The sequence below is a fragment of the Hyla sarda genome, chromosome 3, assembly GCF_029499605.1.
Source record: "Hyla sarda isolate aHylSar1 chromosome 3, aHylSar1.hap1, whole genome shotgun sequence".
In the NCBI taxonomy this organism is placed as follows: domain Eukaryota; kingdom Metazoa; phylum Chordata; class Amphibia; order Anura; family Hylidae; genus Hyla; species Hyla sarda.
Window position 1 is genome coordinate 361,759,910 of NC_079191.1, and position 12,540 is coordinate 361,772,449.

Genomic DNA, 12,540 nt, shown 5'->3' on the forward strand with positions numbered 1-12,540 from the left:
GACAAGATTTCAGTTCCTTTCCTTTTAGCATATATTGGGTTTTGCCATACCACACTGCATTTATCCCACAATACTATTAGGAGTTATCTAGCCGGTATCCAACACCATCTGTCCTTAACCAATACCTGTAGTTATTCTATATTCTCTTCTCGCCTGGTGAAGTCCGCTCTGAAGGGCATCCTTAAGAAGGAAGTCCCTCGCAGCCCAGTCAGACAACCTATCACAGGCGACATGTTCAGGCAGTTGTCCGACTTGTTAGATTCCGCACCGTTGGGTTTTCGTGATAGCCTCACATTAAAAGCGGCCATGTACCTTGCCTATTATGGGTTTCTCAGACCGGGTGAGTGTACTGCTCGGTCCGTTAACGCGCCCTTTCTTAAGGTCAGTCAGCTGTCTTGTGTTTCTGATCATTTCGAGCTGTCCCTCAGTCAGACCAAGACCTCGTCTCCGGGTCAATCCGTGACTGTCCGGTTTTTCCCCACTGCGCACAAATGGTGTCCTGTCACGGTCCTCCGTGATTTGTTGAATGCCTGTGTTAACCCATCTGCTGACGACCCTTTGCTCCGTTTCAGATCCAACCCGTTAACTACTTCTCAGTTCATCAAACATATACGCATTCTGGTCAGGTCGCTGGGAGGAGACCCGACCTCATTATCCGGTCACTCCTTCCGTATTGGCGCAGCTACAGCCGCTTCTAAGCACGGGGTCCCAGCTCACGTAATCAAGAAATTAGGACGTTGGAAATCCGGATGCTACATGCAGTATATCCCTAACCCTCGCAAAGAAATGGCTAGCGCATTCCAGTCTCTTGTGTTGTAATCTGCAATAAACAAATGTTTGTTTAAATCCGGGTTTTGCCCTCTTTTCCTGGCATATTCTTCACGCCGCAGTTATGGCACACTTCAGACTGCTTAGTTGAGGTTGATAGGTTATTGGTTACAGTTGGTTGTTAGGTTAGTATTAGGGTTTTACGCATATCGGTCATGTAGCAACGACCACAAATGGAAAGGCCTGCGCAGCTGGCCTGTAATTGTGGGAGGAGCGGGATGACTATAAGAACCCACGGCTCTCCCCCCTTCAATGGCGCCGTGGGTTCTTCGCTCCCACCCGCCCCCCCCTTCTTTTCATTCCTTCACACTTACCACAGGGTATGCCCTCTTTTCCTGGCATATTCTTCACGCCGCAGTTATGGCACACTTCAGACTGCTTAGTTGAGGTTGATAGGTTATTGGTTACAGTTGGTTGTTAGGTTAGTATTAGGGTTTTACGCATATCGGTCATGTAGCAACGACCACAAATCCTGTTCCTGGCTAGCTCAGCGGGGTGATCGGGACGATAGTTGGATATCATTTTAATCGTATGGACCTACAGAATAAAGATAACGTGTCATTTTTACTGAATGGTGCACTGGGTAGAAATGGAAGCCCCCAAAAGTTGCAAAATTGTTTTTTTTTTTTTCAATTTTACCCTACAACATTTTTTTTGGTTTTACTGTACATTTGGAGGTAAAATGAGTGATGTCATTACATAGTACAATTGGTGACGAAAAAAACAAGCCCTCATACTGGTCTTTAGTTGGAAAATTAAGAGTTATGTTGAGGAGGAAAACGGTCCTGAAAGGGTTAAGTTTTTTTTAATTTTTTTAGAACTAATACTCAAGTTGAAAGACGATCCTCATTTAGCAATCTAAAAAATGCTTAAAATTCTTCTTTTGGACCGACTAATAGAGGTCTAATTGCTCCCAATGTCTCTCCTCCCATGTGGACAGAGCTGAGATCTCCCACCACCGTCCTCTACTAAGTTGCTGCCAAGACAATTTACTACATCACACATTAACAGCAGTGCAAAGATGTCACAAGCCATTCAAGGTTTTATATTGTGAATACTCCCACTGCCTCTAGGCTGTATGTATACAGTAAGGGTATATTCACTCAGCAGGATGTCCATGTGGATTTCCGCATGAATATTCCAATAGGACATACCACAGCAGCAGAGTCCCATTGATTTCAATGGGATTCTGCTGCACTGTCCACATGCCAGAATTTCTGCGCTAGATGTTCAGATTCTGGCGTCCGCAGAAAAAAAGTCATGTCCAATTTTTTCTGTGGAGTCCGCATGAAAATGCATTGCCCTCTGAGACAGCGGATTTCCGAGCAGTCCTAGCCCTGACTGCATTATTATTTTTTTTTGTCCTTTCTTTTAGACAGATTCAGCCTCTGATACAGATATAAACCTTGCCTAACAGATGTTCTAGCACATCCACGCTGCATCCAAAAACATGAGCATGGAACATGTAGTTGTGTAGATGGTGAATAAAAAATGTGAATAATTTAGGAGCAATTAATACAAAAAGACCACTAAATAAGGTAGGCTGGGGGCCCGTACCAATGAATCACCAAACCCACAAGCCTAAACCCAGGGTAAAAAGATTTTTTTTTTTATACTTACTGTAAAATCTATTTCTCGGAACCTCATTGGTGGACACAGCTGACACTGGGCAAAAAAAGAAGTCTGCTCCTCCCAGCAGGATATACCCGCCCACTGACTCTGAGCTAATCAGTTTAGTCCCAGAGCAGTAGGAGAGAGCCAAAAGAGAAAAAACAACGTTGTCAGAGGAACAACCCAGATAAAAAATACAACCGAGCCCCTCACCGAGAGACAACCAACCAAAACCTGGGAACCAACAACAGCTGATGGGTGGGCGCTGTGTCCCCCAATGAGGCTCCAAGAAATAGATTTTACAGTAAGTCTAAAAAAAAAAAAATCACATTTTCTCAGTGGCCTACATTGGGGGAAACAGGAACCGTGGGACGTCCTAAAGCAGTCCTTGGGCTGGGAAAAACAAAATCCCAGCAAGGGGAAGTCAGGCGGAGGACTGAGCCACCGCCACCTGCAGAACATTGCAACCAAGCCCCGCATCAGCAGATGCAAAAGTGTGCACCTGATAGAATTTAGCAAAAGTGTGTACGGACGACCAAGTGGCCACCTTGCACACCTGAATTGCAGAAGCGGCAGCGGGTAGAGTGAGCAGTAACTTCAAAGGGTGGTACCTTCCCCTTACAGTGATACGCCTCTGAAATGGCCGACCGGATCCACCTGGAGATGGTCGCCTTAGAAGCAGGAAGCCCCTTACACCGTCCATCAGGAATCACAAACAGCGAGTCACCGCGCCGAAAAGAAGTGACTAACAAATAGGCCTTAAGGGCCCAAACTAGGTCCAACTTATGGAGGGAGCATTCCCGAGGATGGGAAGGATTAGGACAAGAAGAGGAGAGAATGAGGTCCTCATTCAGGTGGAAGGAGGAAACCACCTTATGCAGAAAGTGGGGAACCGAACAAAGTACCACTTTATCCTGGTAAAGGATCAGAAAGGGAAAACGGCAGAAAAGGGCTGCCAACTCAGAGACCCTCCAAATAGAGGTAATGGCCACGAGGAAGGCCACCTTCCAAGAAAGGAAACTAAGAGAGACTTCGTGGAGAGGTTCAAAAGGGTCCTGCAAGGCGGACAGCACCAAATTCAGGTCCCAGGGAAGAGTGGCCTGTAAGGAGGAGCCTCGTGAGCCACCCCTTGCAAAAAGGTGCGGACATGGGAGTAGGATGCCAAGGCCGTTTGAAAAGAATAGAGAGTGCGGACACTAGACTCTTCAAGGAACTGAGTGCCAGACGCATTTCCAAACCGGCCTGCAGGAAAGACAGGAGGTTAGGGAGAGAAAAAACTGTGGGATAGAGACCGGGCCTCACACCAGCGAAAGTAAGCCCAGGTACAATGATAAATCCTGGCCAAAGAGGTCTTCCGGGCATGAAGCATGGTGCGAATGACTTGGACCGAAAAAACCCTGGCCTTCAACACCGTGGATTCAACTGCCACGCCATTAAATGCAGCGGAAGTGAATTCGGGTGGCAAAGGGGCCCTGAGAGAGATGATCGGGCCAATCGGGAAGACGCACGAGGGGGTGGACGACGTCTGCGTGCAAAGCGCAACACGGACAATCTGGGGCTATGAGATTCGTGGAGACGCCTTACGGATCATCCAGGGAAGAAGAGAAAGCGGAGGGAAGAGATACAGAAGGGAGAAGTCGGTCCAAGGGATCACAAGCGCATCCACGGCAAGTGCCAGAGGGTCCCAGGATCTGGCTACAAAGCGAGGAACCTGATGGTTACGGCGGGACGCTAACAGGTCCACCTCCGGAATCCCCCAGCAGGTGCATATTGATGAAGGGATAGGGGAGACTTGTCCTATTGGGACCGGATGGCCAGTTGCAGGGCACAATACTTGTACTGGGCGAAGAGAACTGCCTCCTTCCCAGCACTACCATGCAGGTTCTGATTGAGACTGGAGTCATGCAGTGGCAGAAACGAACTCCTGCGCTCAATGCACGTCTCTTGTCCGGCCGAAGCCGAATCCTGGCCACCGCGGTGTTGAAGTGGAGTCCCAGGAAAAGCAGGGACTGAGAGGGAGAGAGATTGGATTTGGCTCGATTGACAATCCAGTTGAAACGCTCCAAGGTTTGGAGAGTGATGTGGAGGCTTCCCAGGCTTTCCAACAGGGAGGGAGCCTTGACCATCAGGTCTTCCAGGTAAGGAAGCACTGAAACTCCCGAAGAGCCGAGGATGGCGATCACTGCTGCGTGGATCTTGGTGAAGACCCAAGGGACCGTGGCCAGCCCAAAGTGCAAAGCACCGTCTGGAACCGCAAACAGTAGGAAACGCTGATGAGACGGGCAGATGGGGACATGTAGGTAAGCATCCTGAATGTCCACAAAAGGATAGAAACTCGCCCGGGTCCATAGATGCAATTACTGATCTCAGAGATTCCATGCGGAAATGTCGCAGACGCAGGTGGCGATTGAGCAGTTTGAGATACAGGATAGGACGAACCGTGCCTTCCTTTTTGGGGACCACAAACAGATTGGAGTAAAACCCTGAAAAACGCTCCTGGGGAGGAACTGGCACAATCACGCCTTGGGAAAGCAGGTTGTGGAGGGCAGACTGAAACGCCACAGCCAGAGCAGGAGACCTCAGAGGGCGGGACTGGAAAAAACGATCCTGGGGAAAAGGACAAAACTCTATCTGGAGGGGAGGGCCAGGATGATGGGAGTGATACATACCACTGAGGCTGTTATACTCACCCAAGGTATCTTCAGTCAGTATGGTGCTGTGCTGCATCATGCCAGGCCGCAAAATGCAGAGGCGAGCAGGAGCCTGAGGGGGACCCGGACCCAGGGTTGACCACCTGAAACTGACCGTTGGCAAGGGGGAGTTAACTTTACTTACCTTATGTGCCTTTCCCCTACCTCGCAAGTGGGAGACCAGGCAGCTCCATGCTCCTGTCATCCCAACCTATGAAAATAAAAAAGGAGAGAAAAGCTAACTAGAAAAAAAGAAAAAGACCAGGTCTGGGAGCTCCAGACCTGCGTCTGCCTCCTACTGACACTAAGCTAAAACTAATTAGCTCACAGTCAGTGGGCGGGTATATCCTGCTGGAAATAGACAACTTGTTTTTCACCTAGTGTCAGCCTCCTAGTGGACACGCAGCATATACCCACGGCTCCAGTGTCCCCCAATGTAGGCGACAGAGAAAAACCCACTCTTAAGATTCCCTCCCTAAAATTTCACTTAATATTCCTATTGTAAAATAACACTGTGATGACAATTAAAAGGAATACTGCTGCAACTGGCTCTAATATACGTATATCAAGGTTATCTTCCTTATGTACTGAGCATGCAGTGCTCAATAATTCTGAGCCAGTTTGCTAGCATAGTTTAAAATTTGAAACTCTTTGCCCCTTCTACATGTTTTGTTGCTTTTACAACGTCATCAGGAGGATAATGGGCAATGGCAGCCAAGAAGTGCTCTAGCAGCCTTTTATAACGTAGGTGCTGATGATGTCATTATCACTTCCTGTGAGTGCGTCCAATACGTATGTTCCTACCTAGGGACTCCATGTAGGTCCAATCAATACCTTTCTAACATACTTCTCCTACTGGTTTTATCCTGGCCGGTCACATCATCCTTCTTCTCCCGCGCTGCAGCTGCGCAGAGCCTGGTCGTGTGTGTGCGCATGCGTGTTATCGCACTCACCACTACACAACCATTCAAGGATCGCGCCCGCGCACCCTGACACACTCCAGATTTAGTCTCCAAAGTACTCCGGTGCTACATTCCTATTACGCATGCTCCAATCAAAACTGAGAAGAATGAGTATGTACAGAACTTCATAAGGAGATTATCTTTAATCCGATACATATCCTAATAATGATAAACAGCAATATGTATATTTATGCACTACAATATTAAACACCAGATTACAAGATGTCTCAATATTGTAATATATTTATAGATTTAATATACTGACATACACTGCTCAAAAAAATAAAGGGAACACTACCAAGATAACACATCCTAGATCTAAATTAAAGGGGTACTCCTGTGGAAAACTTTTTATTTTTATTTTTATTTTATTTATTTTTATTTTTTTTAAATCAACTGGTGCCAGAAAGTTGAACAGATTTGTAAATGACTTCTATTTAAAAAATCTTAATTTTTCCAGTACTTTTTAGGGTCTGTATACCACAGAGAAAATGGGTTTCTTTTTGCTACACAAAGCTCTCTGCTGACATCTCTGTCCATTTTAGGAACTGTCCAGAGCAGCATATGTTTGCTATGGGGATTTTCTCCTACTCTGGACAGTTCTTAAAATGGACAGAGATGTCAGCAGAGAGCACTGTGCTTGTGATGTCAGCAGAAAGCTGTGCTCCAAAAAGAAAACCATTTCCTCTTAATCTTAAGGATTAAGATTTTTTAATAGAAGTAATTTACAAATCTGTTTAACTTTCTGGCACCAGTTGATTTAAAAAAATAAATAAATAAAAAGTTTTCCACGGGATTACCTCTTGAATTAACTAATTGTATGAAATACTTTCATCTTTACATAGTTTAATGTGCTGACAACAAAATCACACAAAAATTATCAATGGAAATGAAATTTATCAACGCATTGAGGTCTGGATATGGAGTCACACTCAAAATCAAAGTGAAAAACCCCACTACAGGCTGATCCAACTTTGATGAAATGTCCTTAAAACAAGTAAAAATGAGGCTCAGTAGTGTGTGTGGCCTCCACGTGCCCGTATGACTTCCCTACAACGCCTGGGCATGCTCCTGATGAGGTGGCGGATGGTCTCCTGAGGGATGTCTTCCCAGACCTGGACTAAAGCATCCGCCAACTCCTGGACAGTCTGTGGTGCAATGTGGCGTTGGTGGATGGGGCGATTTATGATGTCCCAGATGTGCTCAGTCGGATTCAGGCCTGGGGAATGGGCGGGCCCAGTCCATAGCATCAATGCCTTCCTCTTGCAGGAACCGCTGACACACTCCAGCCACATGAGGTCTAGCTTTGTATTGCATTAGGAGAAACCAAGGGCCAACCACCCCAGCATATGGTCTCACAAGGGGTCTGAGGATCTCATCTCAGTACCTAATGGCAGTCAGGCTACCTCTGGCAAGCACATGGGGGGCTGTGCCTACCCCCCCTCCAAAGAAATGCCACCCCACACCATTACTAACTCACCCCCAAACCGGTCATGCTGGACGATGTTGCAGGCAGCAAAACGTTCTCCACGGCATCTCCAGACTGTCACACGTGTTCAGTGTGAACCTGCTTTCTATCTGTGAAGAGCAAATTTGCCAATCTTGGAGTTCTCTGGCAAATGCCAAACGTCCTGTACGGTGTTGAGCTGTAAGCACAACCCCCACCTGTGGACGTCGGGGCACTCATGGAGTCTGTTTCTGATCGTTTGAGTGGACAAATGCACATTTGTGGCCTGCTGGAGGTCATTTTGCAGGGCTTTGGCAGTGCTACTGGATGAGCTGCACTACCTGAGCCACTTGTGTTGGTTGTAGACTTCGTCTCATGCTACCATTAGAGTGAAAGCACCGCCAGCATTTTTTTTTTAAATTCGTTTTATTGAAAAGTAAATAACTGTAGACCACAGGCCCATTAAAGTGAACATGAAGCATATCCACAGTACATAGAAAAGGGTCATGAGACCATACATCAATTTACAGAATGTAAGCGACAGGATACTCCAGGTTACATCACATGGTAAACGTCGAAGTCATAAAACACTACCCAACTGAGGTAGGGAAACTGAAAACAAAATAGAACAAGAAGGCGAACATTCGCCAAAATTAGCAATCGTATACCATCCCGCGAGGAGCACCAATACTGTCACTAGTTAGTGGTACCATCTAATAACCCATGATAAATAATCCCGAAAGGCACCCACGCATCCAAAGAGGTAGAAAAAGAATCGACAAACGTACACAGAAAGAGAAACGAAGGTTAGTAGAGACCACAGATAGCAAGCATAGCATCAATGTATCTTACACTGTCCCAGAGGGGGTCACAGAATACGAGCATTGAGTCAAGGGAGAGGAACACCAACCACCCCACACAGAATAAAATTTACCCGGGCACTTCCTATTTTTGTACACTATGTGTGAGAAAGGCATTGTAGCATTTACCATAGCCTTCCATTGAGTCAGGGTAGGAGAGCCGGGGTCCATCCATTTAAGAGCAATAGCCTTCCTGGCCAAGAACAGAGTTTCCCGCAAAAACGTACGTACGTGATGTGTCCATATCTCTTCATCTAAGATACCAAAAAGGCAGATCAAAGGATCAAGAGATAGGGAAGGTTGAGCCAGAGTAGCTAAAAAAGTGAGCACTGCAGGCCAGAAAGCTGCGATACAAATGCCAAAAGTCTGCCCTGGCAGCGCTACAACGATGACAAGCATCGGAGTCTGAACGACCCATTCTATTGAGCCTTAAAGGAGTGATATAACTATAGTGTATAATGTTCAATTGGATCAATTTATTATTCGCCGCCGGGGACACTAACATGTGGGAGGAAAAAATGTCCTCCCATACATCCTTAGTCAAATTAGGGATATGGGATTCCCAATGCCGGACCGCCGGTACTGGATTGTGGGAGTTCTTGGCCTGAATAAGGTGCGTGTACAGGATGGACACCAGCCCCCTGGGACCCTGTGACTTCAGAACCCCGATGAGGGGAAACGCTGATATCAATGGGCTCCCAATGGGGAACTGGGCATTCAGGGCGTGTCGGAGCTGGAGGTATTTAAAAAAACTGTTTCTGGGAAGAGCATGACTGGATTGCAACTGATCAAATGAACAGAGCACATTGTCACGATAAACATGCCCCAAGGTGAGCACCCCCGCGTTCTGCCAGAAGACTGGGTCCAGAGCATCGCTCACTTGAGGAAGTTGAGGATTATGCCATAGAGGGGTATCCTCAGCGACGTCAGTATATCCATATATCCCCTTAACAGCCCGCCACACCTTTATAGCCAGCTTATGAAGTTGGAGATAAGCTCTACCACCCAGGACAGGACTATCTAGCAGCATCCTAAGGGACATTATCGGGACAGACCTAGCTAGGGACTGTTCGGAGTCCGGCACCACATCCCCAGAGATCCAGTGCCTGATATACCGAAGTTGACCGGCCAAATAATATAAATAAAAGTCAGGGAGTGACATTCCCGCCGCCAACTTGGGGCGTTGTAACGTGGTTAGCCGAATTTTAGGTCTATTGGGGCCCCAAATAAATGGGGAAAGAAGGGAGTGAAGAGAATCAAAGAAGTGTCTAGGTACAGGCACTGAGGCATGCTCCAGCGCATAAAGGCACTTAGGTAAGACAATGAGTTTAATAAGATTGATACGGCCAGCGACCGACAATGGGAGCGTGGTCCACACCCGGAACTTCGCTTTAACATAAGGAAGTAGAGTGAGTATGTTGGCGGACAGGTCAAGCAAAGGATCTCTGTGAATGTGCACCCCCAAATACTTAAATGAGGAAACCACCGGGAGGCCATTCATTACCGGGGGCCAATCCCTAGACAGAAGCGGCATCACTGCAGACTTAGTCCAGTTGATGAGTAGACCAGAGAAATACCCAAATCGGTCCATGAGTGTCATGACATAAGGTAGCATCAATGTAGGGTCAGAGAGGAATAACACCATATCATCGGCATAGAGGCCTATGCGCTCCTCCCGGCCCCCCGTAGACATACCTCGGAAGCCAGGATCCTGCCGAATGCAGAGGGCGAGGGGCTCCACTGCCACCGCAAACAGAAGCGGGGACAAGGGACACCCCTGACGTGTGCCCCGGCCGAGAGCAAATGGGGAAGAACACACACCATTCACCAGGATCTGGGCCTGCGGGCATCTGTACAGGAGGGACACCCATTTTCTAAAATTAGGACCAAAACCAAATTTAACAAGGGTAGCCTGCAAATAACCCCATTCCACGGAATCAAAGGCCTTGGCGGCGTCCAGCGACGCCAAAGCCCAATCTCCCCCCAGAGCGTTACCCACCTGGACAGCCGCCTGTACCCTACGGATGTTATCGGATGTGGATTTGCCAGGCATAAAGCCGGATTGATCTGGGTGAATTATGGATAGGATTACCTTGTTCAATCGGTTTGCTAAAACTTTAGTAAGCACCTTATAATCCAGATTCAGCAGCGAAATGGGTCTGTAAGAACCGCACTCCACAGGATTTTTATCAGGTTTTAGGAGGACAACTATGGTTGCCTCATACATAGAGGCTGGTAGAATACCATCCTCAAATGCCCGTTCAAACATTGCAAGCAGGGAAGGAAGGAGCATGTCGGAATACCGCAAGTAAATCTCCAGTGGAAGGCCATCAGGGCCCGGAGATTTACCCTTAGTCATGTCCCCCATGGCATCCTGAATCTCCAGTAAGGAGAGGGGGGCCTCCAACATCATCCGATCACTATCCGATAGTACCGGAAAGTCAATACCGTCCAGGTAGGTGTCCAACTCCTCAGCACCATATTGCACCTGTGAAGAATAAAGATTAGAGTAGTATGTGGCAAAGCAACGCGCAATGTCCGCAACCCCCAACAGCTCGGACCCATCCGAGGCCACTATCTTAAGAATCGCAGGGGTAGAAGAGTTCTGCCTGACTATATGTGCTAACAGCTTACTAGATTGATTGCCATGTTCAAAGTAGAATTGTTTTGTGAAAAACAGCTTTCTATTGGCCTTCTCTGAGAGGTGCAGCATATATTGCCGCCCCGCACACAGCCATTCAACCTTATTAGCCTCGGATGAGTCCGCAACGTATCGGGCCTCCAACTCCGCACATCGTCCAGCCAGCTCCTCCTCCCGCCTAGACGCTGACTTTTTGAGAAAGGAGATAGTGGAGCGCAAACACCCCCTCAAATACGCTTTCAGTGTCTCCCATACCAGGGTGGGGGAACTCCCAGGGGAATTAGCCTCAAGAAAGACTCGAAGCTGGTCCGGAATACGGTCGCAGGGGCCTATCTGTTCCAGCCAGAAAGGGTGGATTTTCCACCTCCGCGGTGAACCAGGATCTACCATGGAGACCTCAAGCATTAGGGGGGAATGGTCTGATATAGCCCGCGGTTCATAGGAAACCGCTGAAACTTGGGGAAGAAGGAGCGAGTTGCCACATGCAAGGTCAATCCTGGACAGCGCATTTCTGCCCAGAGTGTGACAAGAGTATTGCCTAGCCTGAGGGTACCTGGCCCTAAAAATGTCCACCCATCCAACCTCCTCCAAAAACAGCGATAAAGGGCCACCCCCAACTCCCGCCGGGATCCCCCTGGGGCTATGACGATCTAGGGACGGATTCGGTACCATGTTGAAGTCCCCCATACAGAGGACACGGGCAGAGGGATAACTAGCTGCGAATGTAACCGCCTTATGGAGTATATCCATAGAGGCGGGGGGAGGGTTGTATATGAATAAGAAGACAAAAGGCACATTATTTAAAAATGCGTATACAAAGATAAAACGACCCTGTGAATCCTTACGTACTGTAACCGGGTCCCACCTCACTCTCCGACTAACCAATAGGGAAACCCCCCTTGAGAAGGACGTGTGATAGGAGTGCAAGGACCATTGGACCCAGGGTTTAGAAAACTGACCAGCTCTATCTGGAGTAAGATGTGTCTCCTGCAGTGCCACAATATGAGGCTGATACTTCCTAATATGGGAGAATATCATAGTGCGCTTGCGCGGGGTGAGCGCTCCTCTAACATTCCATGACATTATCTTAATATCAGCCATAAGAAGAGACAACACATAAAACAGCAGGGGGAGAGGTAGAGACAGAGAAGACATACATGCCCCAGCCGGGGTGAGAAATACTGACAGGGATGCGCGGGACCATATATAGACCGTAGTACTGAAGTGGTTAGACACAAAACCCTACTAATAGGCGACCTCGCGGGTAGGTATCTTGGAGGCAAAATGAAACCCCAAACTAAGTAGGGGAACAGTAAATAAATCAAACAGTAAACATATTTATACCAGTGTTGCATAAGCATCAGTGGAGCAACAGCTCCATCTAGTGGGGAGAACCTGCTCATACATGCTAACAGTGGAGAACCCTGAGTATGTACATCAATCAGTAGGAGAATACTAGTCCAACTGGGACCCGAGAGAAGAAGTGGAGGAGAATACAGGA